This window comes from Eptatretus burgeri, chromosome 16 (genome assembly GCF_056783735.1).
Source record: "Eptatretus burgeri isolate ZD-2024b chromosome 16, Ebu_testis_v1, whole genome shotgun sequence".
Lineage (NCBI taxonomy): Eukaryota > Metazoa > Chordata > Myxini > Myxiniformes > Myxinidae > Eptatretus > Eptatretus burgeri.
Genome location: NC_140976.1, coordinates 5728844 through 5751144, shown reverse-complemented (window position 1 = coordinate 5751144; position 22301 = coordinate 5728844). Strand labels below are relative to the sequence as shown.

Below are 22301 nucleotides of genomic sequence, written 5' to 3'. Positions count from 1 at the left end.
TATATATACATATATATATATATATATATATATATATATATATATATATATATATATATACATATATATACATATATATACATATATATACATATACATATATATATACATATATATATATATATATATATATACATATACATACATATATATATATACATATACATATACATACATATATATATATATATATATATACATATACATACATATATATACATATACATACATATATATATATATACATATACATACATATATATATACATATATAACAGGTTTGTAAACCTTATGAAGGCTACTTCAGTGCTTGGTGTCTCATTCAGTGTCAGAGTCATCATCAACGGCAAATGCAGCAGCTAACTTGGCTGCTGTGCAGCGGCATTGAGCTGTGAAGCATTGCTTGTCAGAGAAACATCCACATCGTATTAGCTCCAAGATCTCTGGTGGTGCAAGAGCGACGTTGGGCGGCAGCATAATTGGAAGTAATGATCTTGATGCCTCATCACGTTTCCATCCGTACCGAGTGGGATCCAGAGGTGGTGGCTGCAGCTCAGCAGCTGACTTCCATATTGCTGTCTGGATATGAGCGTGTCACACGTTTTGTTCAAAGGACTCTGTAGTTGGTGGCAGAGCATTTAAATCTGGTGCTTTGATGGCATTTGGTTTCACCATCTTCATAGACCATACCTCTTTGTGAACATCAGACATGTTGCTTCTCTCCTTGCTCCCACAGCAAACAGCCATGAACACAGTGGCTTCGGCGATGACCGTCAATCGATGCATCCACATTCCCAAGTTTTTGAAGTGAATGGCCTGCTGTGAATGTCTTCTTGCCAGTCAGTTTACCTCCACCATACATCTGGGCAACGGTGTCGCAACCTGTCAGTGCGTGTGAAGGTCGTAGGTCTTGCACCATCCCAGCATGCTTTCTGGCAGTGGCCCCAATGTCGATCAACGATCGGCCAGGACATGTTGCTTCCATTGTTACGCAGCATTGCAGATTAAGTTCTGTGAAGTGATACACTTGAGCAAGATGAACACATCAGTATGATCACAGATGACTGTGATGCATTTTGCACCATCTTCGGAAACTTTAGCGACTTGCTGAATCATGATGACATCTGCCTCCTCATGAGTCATCTTCAAATCAGTGACACCTTTGGGCTCCGTGGTATATTTCCACTGGGGTAGACTCCTGTCCCATAATGATGAGCCTGTGTTGGCTCTGCTTTCTCTGTTGACCAACGTCAATCAAATTCTGGCAAATCAGTTCTATCAGCTGAACTTTGTTCTCAGTTACTGACAGAACCACCAGTTGTGGAGGCAGTGGAGTCTGGCAGTTTAACCTGTGGCGCCTGCTCGCTTGCTGCCCAGCTCTTGCAAATCTTGTTCCACTCTTGATGCTGAAATCGTGATATCTGTCAAATACCAGATATACATCTGATTTGTCCACCATTGCCATGATGCAGCTCGTGAAGTTGTCAACAAAATCTTGCACAATTCCCCTGTTAGGCCAATGAATAACCCAGAGGATTGCACAACCATCCAAGATGGTCACTTTAGGTTGTGGACCCAGTCTTGTTGAGATTTCCACTTGGAGATTCTTCTTCAATGTCGACTTGGTCTTTGCTATTCTCATCTCCCCCTTTTCATCGAACATTGATGTTGGCACAGGTGCAAGCTCGTACTCGAAGATGTCACATAGTTTGACGTTTCGACTTTGTTGGAGTTCCATGACCCTGGAGTAGATGAGATTTAGATCACAAACCTCAGTAGATCCCATACGCATTACTTTCCGTGTCACTGCCATAGTTATGAGTTGTTTAGATAAAGGAGCGTTGAATCCTGTTGGCCAGCTTTCTTCATACAAATGCATCTGTGCTCAGCCAATGTCAACTGCCCTTGGCGCGTTCACCTTCTCCGGTCCAATTCTGCCAGTTACAATATTGACAACTCTGTCTGCATGTTCGTTTGGGTCAAGTGGGTCGATACAGAACTGGAGTTTTCTCCTTATCTTATCTCGGTCCTCTGCTTCAGATCGTATGCGTGATGGCTTCTCTTCCTTGCGAATGGTCACCTCTGTGACAATGTGCCCCTTAGACATATCTGTGAGATTGTGGACTATCTGACTAAACATGTGCATACAATAGGCCCACTTCTTCAGTGTCGAAGGCTTCAGTGTAATGCCAATGATTCCATGTATGCCATGACCGCAGTGCATGAACGTGGACTCGATGTACATATCCGACCATATGCCATTCCATAGGCCATTCTTGTGCCGCATCACGTGATCTCCTTTTAAGAACATTTCAAGAATGTCTCCATGAAGCCTTTCCATCGATCAAAGGTAGTAGAGCCCTTATCGAGCATAGTTGTGATGTCCAGCCACGAAGAAGTAGGGGAGCATCTCCTTCATAGCCCAAAGATGCAATGACCAGTCTCCTTCACGCTCAGCATGAACAAACGCCATCATGATGAATACAGGTTTCACAAGGTTGTCCATTTAGTCTTCATGACTTTCTGCCTGAGCCGCGCTGGAATGAAGGACCTCCTCAGTCACCAATCGCAGGGCCCTGAAGTTTTGGGGAAACTTTTTTCCACCAAGCATATGAGCAACACCTCCAAAGGCAGATTTCATCACGTCTTCCAGCCCACTTTCAGCCATCAAATTCCCCACACAACCGATGAAACTCATAAGGGTGTGCATGCTGCCCAGCCTTGGTATGAACTGGGTAGATCGCTCAGGATAAACCCATTTAACATTAACGGCCACTCGATACAGCTGTTGGTCGTTTGTGAAGATGGTTACGGTTTGTCCACACTCTGCGGTCAAGCGTTTTCCCTCCTCCATTGCTGTTATGTAAACATCGTGTCCGGATCAGCTGGATCCATATCTATGAGTGCTGTATAAATGGCCCTCGTTGCAGGTTGGATGGATCGTCCTTGCTCTCTGCAGAGCTTCATATTAAAGCCACCAAACTCTGGTGTGTTCTGATCAGAAGTGATTTGCTTCAGAAAAGAGAAATCCATATCTTGAACTCTCCTAAGTTGTATAGCTTGATGAGACAATACGCGGAGAGGTAACACCACACGTGTGGCTTCTTCAACTGGCATCGCTGGTTTCTCAGGTCCCTTGTACCTTTGAACTGAAATGTCTTCTGTCACAGGTGTCTTCATTTCATCACGGGTCAATCGTCTGATGATGGCTTCATCTTCAGATGTGGAAGATATCTCCTGATCTTTTATGGTAAGTAGTACTGCAAGAGAATGTGTTGAAACGAATCCATTCTGGGATGAGATATTTGTGTCGAAGTTGTCAGCAACAACCTGAACGAGGCCACATTCAGCATTGGCAGTTCCCCTAATCCTGGAGTGAACAGTTGCAGCCTTTGCTGCTGATCCCTTGAAACGCTGAAACCCATCAGAGGAACAGGTCACACGATAGTTGTACAACTGCTCGATGAGGCTTTTACGACTGACTAGAACTCCCAGTGCTATATAGAGTGTAGTTGGTCGATTGGTGATCATATTCGTTATGATGTTTCCTATCAGAGCTCCTGGAAGTGTGCAGTCCAGTTTAGCTGATATTTTGGAGAGCAACAATTGAACGGTTGAACTCACTGCTTCATTAGCAATATCTATATGAATTCTAGTCTGAGAGGAACTGGGGTCAGACGACAACTGCTTAGAATCCTGTGCAACCTTCTTGGCAATTCGTTCGATGGAAACATCAATGGTGTCATCTTCATCTGATGTTACTAAGTTGATCGCAGTAGACGCTCTGCTGCGAAACAAGATTAAACTAGCGACACCTTCACCAGACACAGAAGCTCAGAGCCAAGTATATCCAACAATTTGGATAACAGGGTTCGTCGAGAGTATAGCTTTCCTCCATGATCCTTGTACATATTGTAGACTTCTACTGAATTCCAGATGCGCAACATGTCGTTTTTCATCGATGGGATGGTAGAACTGACAGCTGGCTCAATGTCCTGACTTTCTCTGCCACTGTGTGCTGCTGCTGCTGCTGCAACAGAACGGGGTGCCATGAAGGACTTTCTGGAGTCATCGTGATATCTCACATCAGCAGCATGAAGATCGCTGATTGCGCCCATTAATCGTATCTTGACTTGGCGTCCTCCTTCAACTTGGCGGGAATCGATAACATCTAGAATAGTTTGTTTGAAAGTTGTCCGATCAACACGATCTGCAGTCCTACAAAGGAGAACTCGCCGCCAACGATTAGGATTCTTCTTATCAAAGTCCATGATGCACTTTTCTCCGCAAAAATGGCAATGTTCTTTAAAGTTAAATACTGTCGTCTTTGAACGATGGCTTCTTTTGCTTGTTGAAGCATCTTCCAAACAGACATTACTCGTTCGCTTCAAGTGTCTTTCAATGTGTGAGCATGATGTGTACGTTGACACAGTCTCGATGGCATTTGAGCTCGATAGATTCGTCTGCCTGTAATCTCTGTTCAAGCTCTTCATGTGTACCATCTTGTCTTGCTTTGCTTGACCGGATGATACTTCGCACTCTGTCTGGACCAACTGTTACCAGAGGTTTTCCAGCTTTAGTTGCATCGCAGGGACTGAAGAAACAGTCTCCCACGGTGATGGAGCCTCAACCTGTAACATTAGAGGTAATTATAAACATCAGTAAACATTTAATTTCTTTGTTCGTATTTTTAAAAATTCTCAGGAAACAGGTTCCACCCTGTGTACTTTTAAAAATCAATCAAATACACAGTTGCTTTCAGACAGATCATGTTAAATAATAATAATAAAAAAAACTTGCTTGCAAATAATATCGATCATTCTACTGTATCAGAAGACATTACTCTGACTTAAAACTCAGTTCTCCATGTTTCTTTCATTACATTACAAGCCTCAACTGACTTGATCAGAAACAGTTCATGCTGTTGATCTTCTGAGGTCAGCCATTTCTTCACAACTGTACTGGGGATAAACGGCTCTGCGCAAGTTATTTTCACATAGTTTTGTTGTTGTATAATTGTACTGCAAAAACGCCGATCGGCGTGGATAAATTCAGGGGGTAGGGTTATGCAAATTTGCATATTAATGAGCTAAATGTCAATGTTATCAAATTGTAAGTGGGTTTATCATTATCTCGGTCCTCTGCATCAATTTTCATCCTCCCCACTTTCCAAACATCCCCCATTCTCCCAACTAATCTCTTTCTTATCTCAAAAAAAATAAAATAAAATAAAAAAATATATACCTAATATCCATCACCTAATCTGTTGAACTCTCTCAAACATTAATATTAACAACAAAAACGATCTTATAATGCATCATCTTCCTCTCTCACACATGTGGTACTCTTTACTGTTTCACAATGCACTACTCTTCTGCTATTTCAACAGACTGCTCTCATTTCGACCTCTCCTTCATTCCTTGCCTAAAAAATCCAACTATTACAGCGCTTCTTCTCTCCATTCTCTGAATTCGCCTTCATTGTATCCATCAAGAATTGTGTTAAATCGCATCTCTGACCTAAAACTTTTAAAAACCACAGTTTGCCATGGATGTTCGCTTTCCATCAACCATTATTTTTTTCCAACTTCAGTGCCAACTCACCCCCCTCACCCCTCACCCCTCACTCTCAAAGCAACCATCCCACTCTTCTCCCTCCAAGCCTCCCTCTCACCTCTCTCAAAAATTCCCCCCTCACCTTTCTCCCACCTTTCATCCCCCTCACTCATCTTTCTCAAAGTTGCCCCCTCTCATGCACCAAGCTGCCTCCCTCCACTGCCCTCTCACCTCCATCTCTTCACTCCACCTCCTCAAATCCTCAACTGCCTTCTTCCTTGTCTCTTGTCCCCCCTCTCCCCCAGCACCACAGAGCCTATTCTCCTCCTCATTCGGCCCCTCCCCTCGCTATTCTGCAATACCCCACACTCTTTCAACAACCCTCCTTACCTCCCCCTCTCGTCCCTTGTCCTACCCTCCCCCTCCCCCTCCACCTCCTGCACCCAAAGCCTCCTCCCCTACCTCTTCATTAAAAGTGTGGACCTCAAATATCCGGGGCCTTCGCTCAAACCTTTCAGATCTTTCCATACAGGTTGCCACTGACAAACCAGACATAATCTGCCAAACAGAAACTTTCCTCTCCCAAGACGTGTCTGACTCCCAAGTATCTCTCCCCGGTTACTCCCTCTTACGGTATGACAGACCTGAGCCTCGTCCTGGTGGAGGTGTTGCTCTCTTCATCAAAGACTCTATTCCTCACTCTCCATGCACTGCTCTCACTCCCCCACACCCCCAGGAATACCTCTGGCTTCGGCTTCCCCTCCACTCCCACCTCATGTTTATATGTGTACTGTACCGTCCACCGAACAGTGATGACTCCATCTACAACTCACTATCCGAAAACATGGACCATCTTCTATCTTCTCATCCAAACTCTCTCTTTCCTCTTATGTGGTGACTTCAATTGTCATCACGCCATTTGGCTAGGTGTGGGTACCTCTCTCACCTGCCATGGCACCTCTGCAAAAGCTTTCTGCGACTCATTGGGACTGACTCAATCGGTCAACTTCCCGACCCGGATCTCAACCAATCGTACTCCATCTCTTCTGGATCTGATTTTGACAAATTTCCCTGACAATATCTGCTGCTCTTCCTTCGCTCCAATTGGTTCTTCTGACCACGTCCTTGTTAAAGTGGACATCTCTCTGGCTGTTATCAGAGAACCACCTCACCGCCGTCGAGTCTGGCATTTCACTCAAGCCGACTGGCAGGGTCTCCGAGCAGCCATCCAACTTACAGACTGGTCTCCTATCACTACTTTCTCAAACATCAACTCATCCTGGGAATTCTTTCAAAGAAACTTGCTCTCCCTCATGCACAGATTTATCCCCTCTCGTGTTCAGTTGTCCTACCCTTCCTCCCGCCCTTGGTTTACTGAAGCTTGTGGCGAGGCAGTTGTCCTGAAACAACTTGCCTTTGCCTCATGGAAAGCAAACCCAACTGAGGGCAATCTCAGTTCTTTCCACAAAGCTCGGAACAAGTGTGTATCTACCCTCAGGAGAGCCAGAAAACAACATCTTTCTCATCTCAAGTCTGAACTCTCAAACCTCTCTCCCTCCTCAAAATCCTGGTGGTGTTTAATCAAATCTGTTTCTGGTGTATGTTCCCCCTCCATCCCCTCTCTTACCTCAAATGGCCGCACTGCTGATTCCACACGTGATAAAGCTGAATGTCTAAACTCGGTGTTTGCAGCTAAATATTGTGTCCTAAACTCATCACTTTCTCTACCCACTTTACCCAGTCGCACCCAACTGTCCCTGGACTCTGTATCTTTTTCTTCTGACAAAGTGGAGAGCTTGCTTTCAAACCTCGAGTCAGATTCTGCAACCGGTCCAGACGGCATCAGCCCACGTGTCCTCAAAGCCTGCTCTTCTGCTCTTGCTCACCCTCTCTCTGTTCTATTCACCCTCTCATTTGCCCAAGGTCATCTGCCATCTGCTTGGAAATCTGCTAACATCACTGCCCTGCATAAAAAAGGTGCAAAAACAGATCCCTGTAACTACAGACCAATCAGCCTTCTCCCAATCATTAGCAAGGTCATGGAATCCATCATCGCTTCAGACATGAAATCCTTCCTCTTCTCCAATGGCTTGATTTCCAATCATCAATTTGGTTTCAGAAAAGGTCACTCTACCCTGGATATGCTGCTTCTGCTCTCCCATCAATGGATGGAGGTCCTCAATGCCAGACAGGAAATCCGAGCCGTATCCCTGGACATATCACGTGCTTTTGACACAGTCTGGCACCCTGCACTACTCACCAAACTCTCTTCCCATGGTATTCAAGGCCATCTCCACTCAAAGCTCAGTCACAGTCACAGTCAACGTGTGGCCCTAAATGGAGTTCTTTCATCCCCTCTTCCTGTGCAGGCTGGAGTTCCTCAAGGTAGCGTTCTGGGCCCTGTTCTTTTTCTGGTTTTCATCAATGATTTCTCGGACTCTCTGGAAAATCCTCTATTTCTCTTTGCCAACGACTCCACCCTCTGCCGTACCATTTGTCATCCCTCAGACCGGCAAGCAGCAGCTTCTTCGCTCACTGCAGATCTGGATAAAATCACAAACTGGTCCAACACGTGGAACATGTCCTTCAATCCAGACAAATCTCACACTCTCACTATGTCTCTTCGAAAGGACCGTTTACAAACCCCCCCCATCCACTTTCTCAACAATCCTTTCTTCTGGGTCTCACTTCTGGAAAGGAAGAAGTCCTTTCTTTCAGGCTTCTGGGTCTCACGATCTGTCATGACCTTTCCTGGGAAAGCCACATTTCAAACCTCACCTCCAAAGCCAGGTGCCGACTGGGAATCCTCCGTCGTGCAAAGTCCTTCCTCGGCCCACCTGAGCTCCTGACCACTGACAAAGCTTTTGTCCGCAGCCTGATGGAGTACTGCTCTCCCCTCTGGGCTGGTGCTCCTGCCTCCCACCTTTCTCGGCTTCACGCTGTAGAAACCAAGGCATTTCGGATCATTGGCATCTCCCACAATGAGGCTGAGTCTTTGGGCCTCTCACTCAATCACCACAGGTTGGTCGGTGGTCTTTCTGTCTTCTACCATCTCCTCTCCAGTCTCGCCCCCCTGCTCTCTCTACGATTTGTCCCCACCTCATTTCCGCAGGGCGCTCAAGGTCTGCCAACAACCCCCTTCTGGTAAAACTACCAAAATCACGAATCACTGCTCACCTTCACTCTTTCATTCCTCTTTTTTTCCCGACTTTGGAATAAACTCCCTCACTCTATTCATTCCCATTCTTCTTCTTTCCAGGCCTTCAAAACAGCTGTTCACCAACACCTCTTATCATCCCCCATCCAAATCCTCGATCATTTATACCCCTGATAATCCACCCAAGCCCACCTCCTTCAAATTCCCTGCTTTCCTTCTTGAAAGTCCCTGTAATGTCCATCTTCTATTCCCCATGTTCCCCGTCCCATCCCTCTCCCTTCCACAGATCTCCTAATGTCTATGTTCCCCACTGTTTTGTCCTTCCCACTCCCTCCCCTCTTGCCTCATGCCCCCCTTGATGTGCGTTGTGTTTTAGCTCTCATACGAGCCTCGACAAGGTATACAAAAGAAAAAAATGTTATAAAAGATTATGAATGGGTTGGACAACTTTGATAAAACTCCACAAGTGTGTTCAGCCAAAGCCAAGGAAGAAATCACTTGATTTTGGTGTCGGTCAAAAGTCAAGGTCAAAACAAATTCTAAATTTTCTGGATGTAATGTATAAAATGGTGAAAAGTGAACTTTTTATTCCAAAATTAGTGGGACATCTAAAGGAGTCGTTTGGAGTCAAATAGGACAAACACTGAGTGAATGAGGTCACAGCGAACTTGAGTTAAAACTTTAAAAGGTAAGAAATGAAAATTAATCAAATGAAGCGGGAAAAAAACCTTATGATCATATTGGGAATTACGAAGGGATGAGACTATAGTGTTTGGTGAACTTGGGTTAAAATGAAACATCCCAGATGTTGATAAAAATGAACAAAAATGTTACGTCTGCCGCCGAAGGTTTTCACCCATCTGTGTTTGTTTGTGACTTGTGAAATTGAAGATTTTTCAAGTGGATTCATCAGTCGATTTTGTTATTCTGTCTGCATCTCTGTGTATGTTTGTCTGTCTCTGTGAGTCTGTTTCTTCACGTACAGGTCACAATTCCAAACCGATCTTCACAAAACTTCACCACATGGTAGAGTTTATCATAAGGAAGAAGCCTGTTGCTTTTGAGGCCAAAAGGCCCAAGGTCAACAACTGAGGTGAGATTTCTAAAATCCTCAATTTTCATCTGATCGACTTGAAATTTAAAGAGGATTTATATTTCAGGTCATTGAATTAAACCACCAATTATTTTTGAGGTCCATACATCGGCCAAATGGTCAACATAGGCCGAATTTCTAAAATACTGGATTTTCGTCTGTTTTACTTGAAATTTGATGAGCATTTGCCATTAGGTCATTGAATTCAACCACCTATTATATTGGAGGTGAACATAGGCCAAAAGATTTTGGTTCGGATCCAGTCCATCAGTGGGATACAAAATGTGAACTGTTCCACCTAACAGAGGTATGCGCTCTACCGAGTGCTGTTATACTTTGCGCTGTTTTGCCAAGTGTCGCTCTATGAGTGATTTTTCATTTGTCTGTTTGTGTGCAGCATATCTCAAAAAGTTGCGAACGGATTCAGACGAAACTTGGTGAACATGTTGGGTGTGTGACAAGGAAAAATAGTTTCAGTTTTGGAGAAGATCCAAATCCAGATCCGGATCTAATAATTTTTTAAGTGATTCTTCACCATTGAAAGATAGGGCGAAAAACGATATCGTACTGTATAGCACGATATTTCAAAAATGTAATGGGCCCGATATGTTCTCGTGGATCAGGCATTACGTGGTGGAGGTATGCGCTCTACAGAGTGCCTTTCCAGTTTATAATGGAATCACAGGTCATGTGACGATGCTCTTTATGATTACAATGCAAAACAGCGGTGGTTTTGTTAGGGTTAGGGGAAGGGGGGAAGGCAGCGCGAGGGGAAGGGGGGAAGGCAGCGCGAGAAGAAGAGGGGAAGGCAGCGTGAGGGGAAGGGGGGAGGGAGTGCAAGGGGACAGGGGGAGGCAGCATGAGGAGAAGGGGGAAAGGCAGCATGAGGGGAAGGGGGGAAGGCAGCGCGAGGGGAAGGGGGAAGGCAGCGCGAGGGGAAGGGGGGAAGGCAGCGCGAGGGGAAGGGGGAAGGCAGCGCGAGGGGAAGGGGGAAGGCAGCGTGAGGGGAAGGGGGAAGGCAGCGCGAGGGGAAGGGGGAAGGCAGCGCGAGGGGAAGGGGGGAAGGCAGCACGAGGGGAAGGGGGAAGGCAGCGCGAGGGGAAGGGGAGAGGCAGCGCGAGGGGAAGGGGGAAGGCAGCACGAGGGGAAGGGGGGAAGGCAGCGCGAGAGGAAGGGGGAAGGCAGCATGAGGGGAAGGGGAAGGCAGCGCGAGGGGAAGGGGGAAGGCAGCGCGAGGGGAAGGGGGAAGGCAGCGCGAGGGGAAGGGGGAAGGCAGCGCGAGGGGAAGGGGGAGGCAGTGCAAGGGGACAGGGGGAGGCAGCACTACAGAGGAGCGGAGGCAGCATGGACGGAGGGTGGAGGCAGCACGACCGGAGGGCGGTGGCGGCACGACAGGGGTGGAGGCAGCATGACGGGAAGGGGGTGGAGGCAGCATGACGGGGGGGTAGGTGGAGGCAGCATGTCAGGGCGTGTAAGCAGCACGACCGGAGGGTGGAGGTGGCATGACAGGGGGCAGAGGCAGCATGACGGGGTGGGGGGGGTTGGAGGCAGCATGACGGGGGGTAGGTGGAGGCAGCATGATGGGGGGTAGGTGTAGGCAGCATGACGGGGCGGAGGCAGCACGACCGGAGGGCGGTGGCGGGACAACAGGGTGCGGAGGCAGCATGACGGAGGGATGGAGGCAGCATGATGGAGGGGTGGAGGCAGCCTGACGGAGGGGGAGCAGAGGCAGCATGACAGGGAAGAGGGAAAGGCAGCACGAGGGGAAGGGGGAAGGCAGCACGAGGGGAAGGCAGTGCGAGGGGAAGGGGGAGGCAGAATGAGAAGGGGGGAAGGCAGCACGAGGGGAGAGGTGAAGGCAGCGCGAGGGGAGAGGTGAAGGCAGCGCGAGGGGAGAGGTGAAGGCAGCGCGAGGGGAGAGGTGAAGGCAGCGCGAGGGGAGAGGTGAAGGCAGCGCGAGGGGAGAGGTGAAGGCAGCGCGAGGGGAGAGGTGAAGGCAGCGCGAGGGGAGAGGTGAAGGCAGCGCGGGGGAAGAGGTGAAGGCAGCGCGAGGGGAGAGGTGAAGGCAGCGCGAGGGGAGAGGTGAAGGCAGCGCAAGGGGAGAGGTGAAGGCAGCGCGAGAGGGGGGGGGGTTGAAGTCGCACGGGGGGCGGGGAAGGCAGCGTGAGGGAAAGGGGAGGTAATGGGAAGGCAGTCTGAGGGGAGGGAATGGGGGAGGCAGCATGATGAGGAGGTGGAGGTAGCATGACAGGAGGCTGAAGGAACATGATGGGGGGGGGGGAAGCGGAGGCAGCATGACAGAGGGCGGAGGAGCACGACCGGGGGCCGGAGGCAGCATGACCGGGAGGGCGGAGGCCGCACGACCGGGAGGCGGAGGCGGCACGACCGGGAGGCGGAGGCGGCACACGGGGGGGGGGCGGAGGCGGCACGACGGGGGGGCGGAGGCGGCACGACGGGGGGGGGTGGAGGTGGCACGACGATGGGGGGGTGGAGGCAGCACGACGGGGGGGGTGGTGGAGGCAGCATGACGAGATGAATTAATGAACCCAAACACCCAATTTTCTCTCATGAACTTCCTCGGAGTTCCTTGGTGTGCATGCAAAGTTTCAGGCTGCGAGGTGTCATGATTTTGGAGTTATGGAGGACACACACACACACACACACACACACACACACACACACACACACACACACACACACACACACACACACTTAAGGAGTATGGCTGACTAATCACAGGTTACTAATCTAATCGCTAACTAATCACAGGTTCACTTCATCCTGATTAACACTTCGTATATGAACTAATCACAGGTTCATTTCATCCTCATTAACACCTCGTATTTTAACGAAAGATTCACTTCGCGGCCTCAACAACACCTGGTATTTGAACTGAAGGTTTACTTCATCCTAACTAGAGGGGGAGCATGCGGGAGAGTGCAAAACCTCCACCGCCAATAATGCTGGGTCACTCAAGTGAACCTTATGTTATTCATTAAATATGTCAACAGTGCTGACAGAGTTATAGTTCTTTTCTCCAACATTTTTTTTTTTGGGGGGGGGGGGGGTTGGAAATCACCTAAAACATGTAAAAATGCAAAAAATGAAAAAAAAAAAATCGAAATTTTGTTGAAAACAAAGTTGCAATTTTTTTTTTCTCAAGCAATCTTTTTGGGGGGGGTTAGAAATCACTTAAAACATGTAGAAATGCAAATAAATTTTTTTCTTTTTTTTTGGGGGGGGGGGTTGGAAATCACTTAAAATATGAACATATGCAAAAACAAAAATTACTCTATTTTTTGGGGGGTGGTAAAAAAAAAATTTGCGGGGGGAGTTGGAAATCACTTAAAACATGTCGAAATGCAAAAAAAAAAATTTTTTTCTCTAAATTTTTTTTTTGGGGGGGGGGGGAGGCAGCATGAGGAGAAGGGGGAAAGGGAGCATGAGGAGAAGGGGGAAAGGCAGCACGAGGGGAAGGGGGGAAGGCAGCACCAAGTCCAAAATTTAATGGCATGATCCTTGGACCATACCTACCCCCCCCCCCCCCCCCACCAAGTTTCGTCGAAATCCGTCGAGGAGTTTTTCCGTAATACTGTTCACAAACAAACAAACAAAGAAACAAACACAAACATAAAGGGGTGAAAACAGTAACCTCCATCCATCTTCGAAGATGGCGGAGGTTAATTACCACCTCGTATTTGAACCAGAGGTTTACTTCACGTCCTCATTAACACCTAGTATTTGAAAGTGATGAGATAATGAATCCTTTACCCTCACCATATCCCTCTCCAACACACATTACAGGTACACGGTAAACACGGACACTTACCCTTGTACAAGGCTGTAACTGCAGAACCTGTGATATAGTGAGGATAGTTCACCTTGCAGGTATAATTCCCATAATCATCAAGTTTCACAGATTTGAATGTTAATGAAAATGTTCCATGATGTTCTTCGGACACTTACATGCTCAAACCGTCCATGTAATGTTCTCCTATCTTGGAAAAACGAGCAATTGAGTGTTTGTTGGAGTCGTACCACTCTATAGAAAATAATGGGAAATCGATTGCAATTGGAACTTCATGTGAACCAGGAGAGAAGTCACAGGTTAAGGTAGATTCTTGACCAGGTGAAGCCACAATGAACTCGGGGCAGTGAACAAACAATTTACCTGAAAAACACAAACAATAGGATTTGATTAAAATTAACTCTCAGGTAAAAGATAATATCACTCAAGTAATCCCACTAAAAGGATAAGAAGAAACTTAAATAACTATTCAATTAAAAGAATCACATTCAATTGACGATGACAATGAGCTCATAATGATGTGACATTTTCCTTTCAGTTCAGAAACCATTTTTGTTTTTGTCATTCTGTACACTTACCTGTTTTATTTTATTTCATAATTAACTGCAGAGACACCTGAATGTGCACTCGATCGTTTTTGTAAACCAAGTTTAGATTCACAGAAGAGTGTGGACACAGAACGGATGAGGACGCAACAGGGCAAAAGGAACAGAAAAAAAAGAGGGGGGGGGTGGAGGATTGAGAGGGGACACAAACAGCAGGGTTGAAGGACAAAATAAACAGATGGACAACAAGGGATGTGGGGAAGAATGAGGGGTTGGAGAGAATGCAGGGGGTTTAATGGGGGTATAAAAGATCATTGTGCCAGATTGGAAACTATCTGAGATGGTTGTGAACAGTTGTCTTGAAGGCCTGGAGGGTAGAATGACATTGAAGAGAAGAAAATGTGGAAGTTCATCCCACAGTTGGGGTTGGGGAGGGGTTAGAGGAACGAATGAGGAGGTGAGCAGTATCCTGAAATGGTCCCCATATCTAGATTCTGTCAAAGAAAGAATGCTCCAGGCAGCGAACCAATACAGAGGTTCAAATCACTTTTCACTTTATTTTAAAACACTCCAAGTGCAACGGTAAAAACCATGCATTTCCACACAAAACCACACCGTTCCACCAGATAGGGAAGAGCAAAACGCCCGCGCCATTCCCAGCATGCCTGGTGTTGGCTTAATGGTTAGGGTGGTGGTCCCGAGTTGAAATCCCACTCAGCTGTTGAATTAATACCAGGTGGGGTTAACTCGGCCTGTCATCCTTCCGAGGTTGGCAAAATGAGTGCCAGCATGCTGGTATCCTGTCGGAGTGGCGACCCGTCCAGGATTGTACCCAATAGCCAAGGGGACTGCTTAGGCAGCACCAACGCTCTGCACAGAGGATGATCCCAATCTCCTCCTCCTCCTCCTTCCCAGCAGAGATGACAACACATTGGTGGAGAATAAATATGCATGAGGCAAGACATGGGTGGAACATAAATATGTATATCGATATATATTACATTCAAACTTGGTTACATCACAAGCATTGATCATGGATTTCAGTAGTTTCACCAGAAGGGGGTTGATGGTTGACCGTGTGCCCTGCAGAAACCGAGAGGGGGAACAAAGCATGAAAAGACAAGATGATGCAAGACGAGAAAGGAGGTGCTGGAAGACAGAGAGGCAACTGACATGATAGCAAAGCGATATGCCCATAGGCAGCTTCATCGCAGAAGATTCCAATGATCTTGAAGGCCTTGGTTCCATAGCGTCAAGCTGAGCAAGATGTGAGGCAGGGAAGCCAGCCCAGAGGGGAGAGCAGTACTCCATCAAGCTGCGGATGATGGCCTTGAAGGTGGATACGAGTTCAGGTGTGCCAAGGAAGGACTTTGTATGATGGAGGACGCCCAGTCAGCGGCTGGCTTTGGAGGCCAACATTGAGATGTGGTTTGTCCAAGAAAGATCACGGCTGATAGTGAGACCCAGGAGTTTGAATGACCGAACCTCCTCCAGTGGATTGTTGATAAAGTAGATGGGTGGGTTTGCCAAACGGTCCTTTTCGGAGAGAGATAGTGAGATTTGTCAGGATTGAAAGGCATATTTCAAATGTTTGACCAGCTTGTGATTTTTTTTTCCAAGGTCTGAAGAGAGAAGAAACTGCAGCCTGCCTGTCTGAAGGATGATGGATGTCACAGCAGAAGGTGGAGTCATCAGCAAATCAAATAGATAAAGGGGAATTTCCAGTCAGATCGATCATTTATAAAGATTAGAAATAGGACTTGGCCCCGACTGAGATTGGGCCAAAAACAATAAATGGCATGATATTTCAAAAAGGTATTGGGCCCGATATGTTCTCGTGGATGAGGAATTGCATGGCGGAGGTAAGCGCTCTACCGAGTGCCCTTCTATTTGAAGTAGAGATGTCACCATCTCATCCATTCATAAAAGGTTAAACCTCGCTAGTTTCTGGATAATTGTCCTGTCTATGAGATGGTCATTTAAAACCCAGCTGGCACACAAATTATCTTCAGGGATGGACCACAGTTGGTTGAACATCTCCCTATAATAAGAGGAAAATATGGATTTCACAACACAAACAGGAGGCTCTGATCCATACATCACGACACTCAATGGGTGAGTTTTTCATAAACTTAAATAATTGGGATCATAATTCCAATAAATTGTACAAAAACTCCACACCAATTAAACATTGGGCTTGGAGGGATAGACATGTAATTGAGGATAACACAGCTATATCATCTTGACACTCAACAATTAAATAACTTTCTTTTTTACCAAATATCCCAAAAATATTACAATAAAATGGGGAACATAAATAAATCAGAGTGAGAAAAGAGGGAATCAAAACTTACAGTACAAATCGATGGTGACCCTTCGAGTTTGTCCACTGTATGTAACAATACATGTTATCATATCCACTTGAGTCACATTGTTTAGATTCAACGTCGCGTCTCCATTTCTCAGATTTTGTTCATTCATCATTACTCGTCCCTTGTACAAAGAACTTGGTTCAATCTTCCCGTTTTTATAAGTGAGGATTGTGCGACCATTGATCCATTCTAACTCCAACTTGCTCAGATCAATTGGTCCAGAATCCTTATTCATGGTGAAGGTGCAGGGAAGAGATACATTTTCACCAAACACAAATCCCACTTCAGATGGAGCCCCAACCTTCAATCCACCTGAAACAAGGATTGGGGGGGGGGGGAGGAGGAGAGAGAGACAGAGAGAGGGACAGAGAGAGGGACAGAGAGAGGGACAGAAAGAGGGACAGAGACAGTGAAACAGAGAGACAGAAACACAGAGAGACAGAGAGTTGATTAACCAACAAGATCAGCTGATATGTAACATTTACAACAAAAAAGAACTTCCTTTACAAACAAAACAAGAGAAAGAGCATTCAGAGATGGCGTTCCCTCACCAGGACTTGTTTTGTGTGGTGTATTTTGTGTGGGCTTTGTGTACTGGTGTGTTACATAATTAATAAGAGACAATTATAAATGCCACTTTTTCACTGCTCGCAGAGGTAACCGTGTACCAAGACGTCCTGCTTTGATGGGACACCTGACCCTGCCCCCACGACATTTTTTATATATTATCCAATTGAATTTAAAATGGGATTAAAATTAATTCAATGTAAATCAAATGGAAGACCAAATAGGTACAGTCTGACATTGACTCAGTTTGATCAATGTATTAGTGAGTTGAGCAAAGAGATGTTCCAACTCCAAGCTTCGGACAGAGATGGACAAGATTGCCGGCATCCTCAGTGAGAATGGATATCCTGAGTATATCATCAGGAGGTTTATGCACAAATTCCTCACTGTTACAGATGAACGGAAGATGGGTCCTAAAAAGTGCCCGATCTACATCAAAATTCCTTGGAAAGGGAAAATGTCGCAAAGATATGAGGAACAAATCAAAAGATGTGTCTCAAACACGTATCCGGCTGTTCGTCCAAGAGTGATTTTCATCTCTCGACGTCTGATTCCTGCAGCTAAGAAGGATGTTCTGCCTGCCTCAAAACTTAGCAATATTATTTATGAGTTCAAGTGTCGATGTGATGCTCGGTGTGTCGGCAGAACTACTCAGACTCTGACTGACAGAATCAAACAGCACGTCCCTTTGTCCATCAGGAAAAACACAATTGGTACACGAATACATCCGGTACGTGCTTGTGGGAAGGTCCCAGCATCAATCCCAACATAGTGTGCATCTGCTATTGGACAGCATTTGATTGAGAATGCAAACTGTGCTGAAAATTATAATGTGGATGCATTCAAGATATTGAGTAGAGGATGAAGTTTCATGCATCTCCGAATACAAGAAGTGATATTTATCTGTTCCATGGACCCCATGTTATGTTGGCAAAAAGAGTTTGTCCACTCGCTTTGCTTATTTGTGCAAAGAAGAAGAAGAACACCAACTCGTCTCATGATCACAGATTGTGATGAAGAAGATTCTACAACAGCCTTAGCGGTTCCGCCTCAGACTCTGCAACCTCCAATTGGAGAGCTGAACACTGAACAGGCTCCTCCCACCTCGACATTGGGAGGTGATGATGATGAGTGGAGAACGTCCAATCAGAATTGACTTTGTTGATCGGTGTCGATTGGACTGTTCTTCTTCATTACTCACTCACTTTGTGCGAATTTCACCTGAAGAGAGCACAACGAAAAGCTTTGTGGTTTTCTTTTTATGAAATATAAATCCTCTTCAAATCCAAGTGAATCGGATGAAATTTAAAGATTTTAGAAATCACACCGAAGTTGTTGACCTTTTGACCTCAAAAGCAACAGGATTCTTCCTTATGACAAACTCTACCATGTGGTGACGTTTCGTGAAGATCGGTTTAAAATTGTGACCTGCAGGCGACAAACAGACAGAAAGAGAAACAGACAAACAGACAGACAGAATTACAAAATCGACTAACAAACAAACTAACAAATCGAAGATTGCAAATCTTCGATTTTGCAAGTAACAACAAACAGACAGAAAGGGGGTGAAAATATCATCTCCTTCACCTTCGGTGGTGGAGGTAGTCAAGACGACATTTTGTTTTGGAAAGGAAAATAATTATTAGGATCAAATCAAACATTTCACCGTCACAGATGAGGATAATAATAATTGCATTGACATTGATGACGATTCAGAACTTCAGGACTCACCAGCATCGATTAAAAACAAACCAAACAAGTGCATCACGAGAACATCTTGAATAAACAATCTCTTCATCAGCTTGGACATCTTCATTGTGTTCAGTTTATGGTTTCTCAATCTCTCACAAAGAGCTCATATGAGATCTGGAAATGTTCTCAATAAGAAGAGATCTGGAAAATATTAAACATCACGAGTTAGTTAATCACAAGTCGACAAAACAACACAAGGTGGGAGATCAGAAACACAAATGAGTAGCGGTACTTGTTGATTGTAGGTTTAACTAGTTATCCTCCATTGGAATGGATCATCTCAGAATTGAACGTTACACATTTAAAGTGGATGGAAAACCAAGTTGAGAAATGTTGACAATTATAAATCAGTTTAATATCGCAGGATTCAATTTGCAAGCGAGTGAGGGAATTTAAACAATTAGTTTATATACTCGGATGGGATGGCATTGAGAGGATGGGAGGACAAAAACAAACAAAAAAAACCCAACAATCTTGTGATGAACAAGATAATTGGAGAGAACAACCACAACAACCCCATAACAGTATGGCTTGATATGTTGCCCAACAGAATTATGTCATGTCATGGCATCCAGCATGGAGAACGCTTTGACAACATTTACCTGCGACTCGGCTGAACCGAATAAACGGAGTTGTGGGTAAATGTAGATGATGTGAAGGGGATTGTAAGAGCTTGGTAATGATTCATATGTATAGAGTTTGATGATGGTGATGCACAAAGTGCTGAGACCAAGATAGGAAATAGGACAAAAGGAAAGACATTATCGTTTTATTGTTGTGAGCCAGGGGTCGGTGGCGAGGAGCGACCGTGAGAGGGAGCAGAAAGGCCGTCTCCCAAGAAACACCCGGAATAGAAGGTCGTCACCCCGGAGAACTCCGAAGTCAACGGGTTCCTTAGCGGACCGTGGACGCCAATATTTGATGGCGTGGGGTAGGGTTAATTGCCCAATTTCAATAAACCTAAGTACCCACGTCATCTAACTTCCGTGGAAAACCACACCCTCGACGGACCTCGGGCGGAACGGGCCGTTTACCGAGCCCGATTCGGGTGTAAACCGAGCGGGGATTACTAAGATCCGTCGGTCCAAATGAACAATTTAGTTAGCTCTCATACGAGCCTCGACAAGGTTTTCAAAAAAAAAAAATTACAGCAACAAGGCCTCCCTAATTCCCAATATGCACAGTGCTAAAAACCAATGAAAGAAATGACAGCAACGAGCAGGTACATTTAACAAGAGGATTTATTTATGAACAATAATCGGGGAAGGGAGCACACAAAGAGCAGAGTTAAAACCGAATATGCAGTCAATGTACAAGGCGACATACTTAAGCAATGTCTACTTATCGGACTGCCGCCACACACACACACACACACACACACACACACACACACACACACACACACACACACACACACACACACACACACACACACACACACACACACACACACACACACACACACACACGCCGGTTGCCCTTTATTGTGCCCTACATCTTGGGAGGGAGGACGAGCTGAGGGAAGAGCCTGGTCTTGCACCACGAACACGAACACGCGCCGATATAACAGGGACCAAGGATTCAGCCACGGACGCCAGCCAGCTCGAATAATGACGAGGCAAGGATTCACTGTGACGAGACCAGAGCCAGCGACAAGATGAGACCAGCCACGAGCCGACCGCGCCGTCCCATGTCTCTCTTCCCCAACCGGGGTCGGGGGGGGGGGGAGGGGGAACGTGTCGACGTCACCACACCCCTCAATCGCTGGGGAAAATCGGCCGTCTCTCCGTGATTGCTCAGGGGGCGTATCGGGGTGTCTCGATCCCCCGCCCCCCGAAGAGACTCTGCTTCTCTTGGAGCTCGCTCTGCGCCCATTGGTTGAAAGGCGGCAAACGCGTTCGCACCCTTCTGATTGGCCTAAGCGTGGAGTCAGAACTTCGGTGACCAAGGGAACTCCGCCCTCATGCGTGTTCAGCACGCCATCGTGTGGGGAATGGTCCATAGTGTTGTTGTTATTTTTGTGGATATAAATTCTTGAGCGAAGAAAATAACTCGCAGCGCACACACACTTAATCACCCATTAAACATTGGGACGGGATCTAACTATCCACATATACTTATCGAGATAACTGAACGACGGGGACTCTGTCTGTGTGCAGTGCGCTTCCAAATCCGTAACATTATTTCTTCAAATAAATATATTGTTGTGGTTGACGAAATTCGCAAACCACCATTCAGGTCCCGTAGGTGAGATATCTCTATAAGTATATGTGTAGTTAGGCCCAAACCCGTTGTTTAGAGGGAATAAATGTCATTCATTCGGGCTGCGACCCTTCTAGATAGCCGTTTTTCTTTTACTATCTTTATTTTGGACCAGCCGCCATTACTTCCACCACCAACCACGTCTCAACAGCCATCACACAACAACCACCAACCGCAACGCCGCTTCACAACAACAGCCACGACCCTAGCCGTCACATCTCGCTCTCGTAACCATCACATCACCGCCATTCCCGCGCCGCTTGTGGGCGCCGATCCTGGACTCGTGCAGGGCGCGCACCGAGCAGCGGGTGCAAAAACACCAGCCTTTCCGAAGAAATCGGATCAAAAATGATTCACGCCCACTTTTCCTCTGTCCAATGGGGAGCCAGCCAGAGGTGAAGGGTCGAAGGTGAAGGAGCGAAGCCCCGGGGGCTATAAAGGGCCACGTTCGCTCGCAGTAGTAGTTGAGTCAGTCAAGGAGAGTTGAGAAGAGAAGAGTCAGAGAAAGCAGTTGGACGGAGCTGAGAAGAGTGGAGAGGTGGCGGCGGCGAAGGCAGTCGAGAGGGCGCTCGTGTCAGAGTCGGGGAGCTGCGGAGAGGGGAGGCCGGTAACGCGACCGAGGTCGCGGTGGAGACGCTCGTCGCGGGACCCGAGCCAGCGAGATATCCTCATTCCCCCGAGCATCAACAACCCCCTCCTGTTTCCCCCCGCGCTGAGATAGTGAGAGAAGGGGGCCCCGTTCCCACCCCATACCAGGCAGTGCCAGCGAGGCCCGCGGAGTCGGGGCGCCACCGCCATTTTGCGGCTCATCACCAGACGGGTAGGCTCGACGCGGTCTCGGCCCCAGGCCCGTCTGCCCCCCTCATCGTTGAGGGTGGTCCCTTTTTCTTTTGCTTTGAGTATATGTGTTGTCGGCGCCGTCTGTGAAGTAAAACTGCATAAGTGTTACCGTGTGCTCGGTAGTCGGTCGTAGATCTGCAGTGTGTTTTTCTTTTGTTACATTTGCTTTTTGTGCAGAATTGTTGTGTTTCTTCTATTTTTACATTTGCTTTTGGTGTATAATTGTATATGTGTGCTTTCCGTTTGCCGCGGAATAAATGTGCTTTATGTTGAACTGTTTTTCCCGTTTCGCTTCGTCTTTTCCTTTATTGAATCTCCATCTTACTTCACGTAAAGGGTTGGTCGTGGGC

At 46.4% G+C, this 22301-nt stretch overlaps 1 pseudogene across 1 annotated transcript; it reads right to left on the bottom strand.

Annotated features, from left to right (window-relative positions):
• Positions 1-281: 281 nt before the first annotated feature.
• Positions 282-20313, bottom strand: LOC147010387 (uncharacterized; annotated as a pseudogene). Its single transcript, XR_015052533.1, has 4 exons — positions 18829-20313; positions 16513-16842; positions 13635-13976; positions 282-4631 (listed from the first exon to the last, which is right to left on the bottom strand). The product of XR_015052533.1 is annotated as an uncharacterized LOC147010387 (transcript).
• Positions 20314-22301: the final 1988 nt, after the last annotated feature.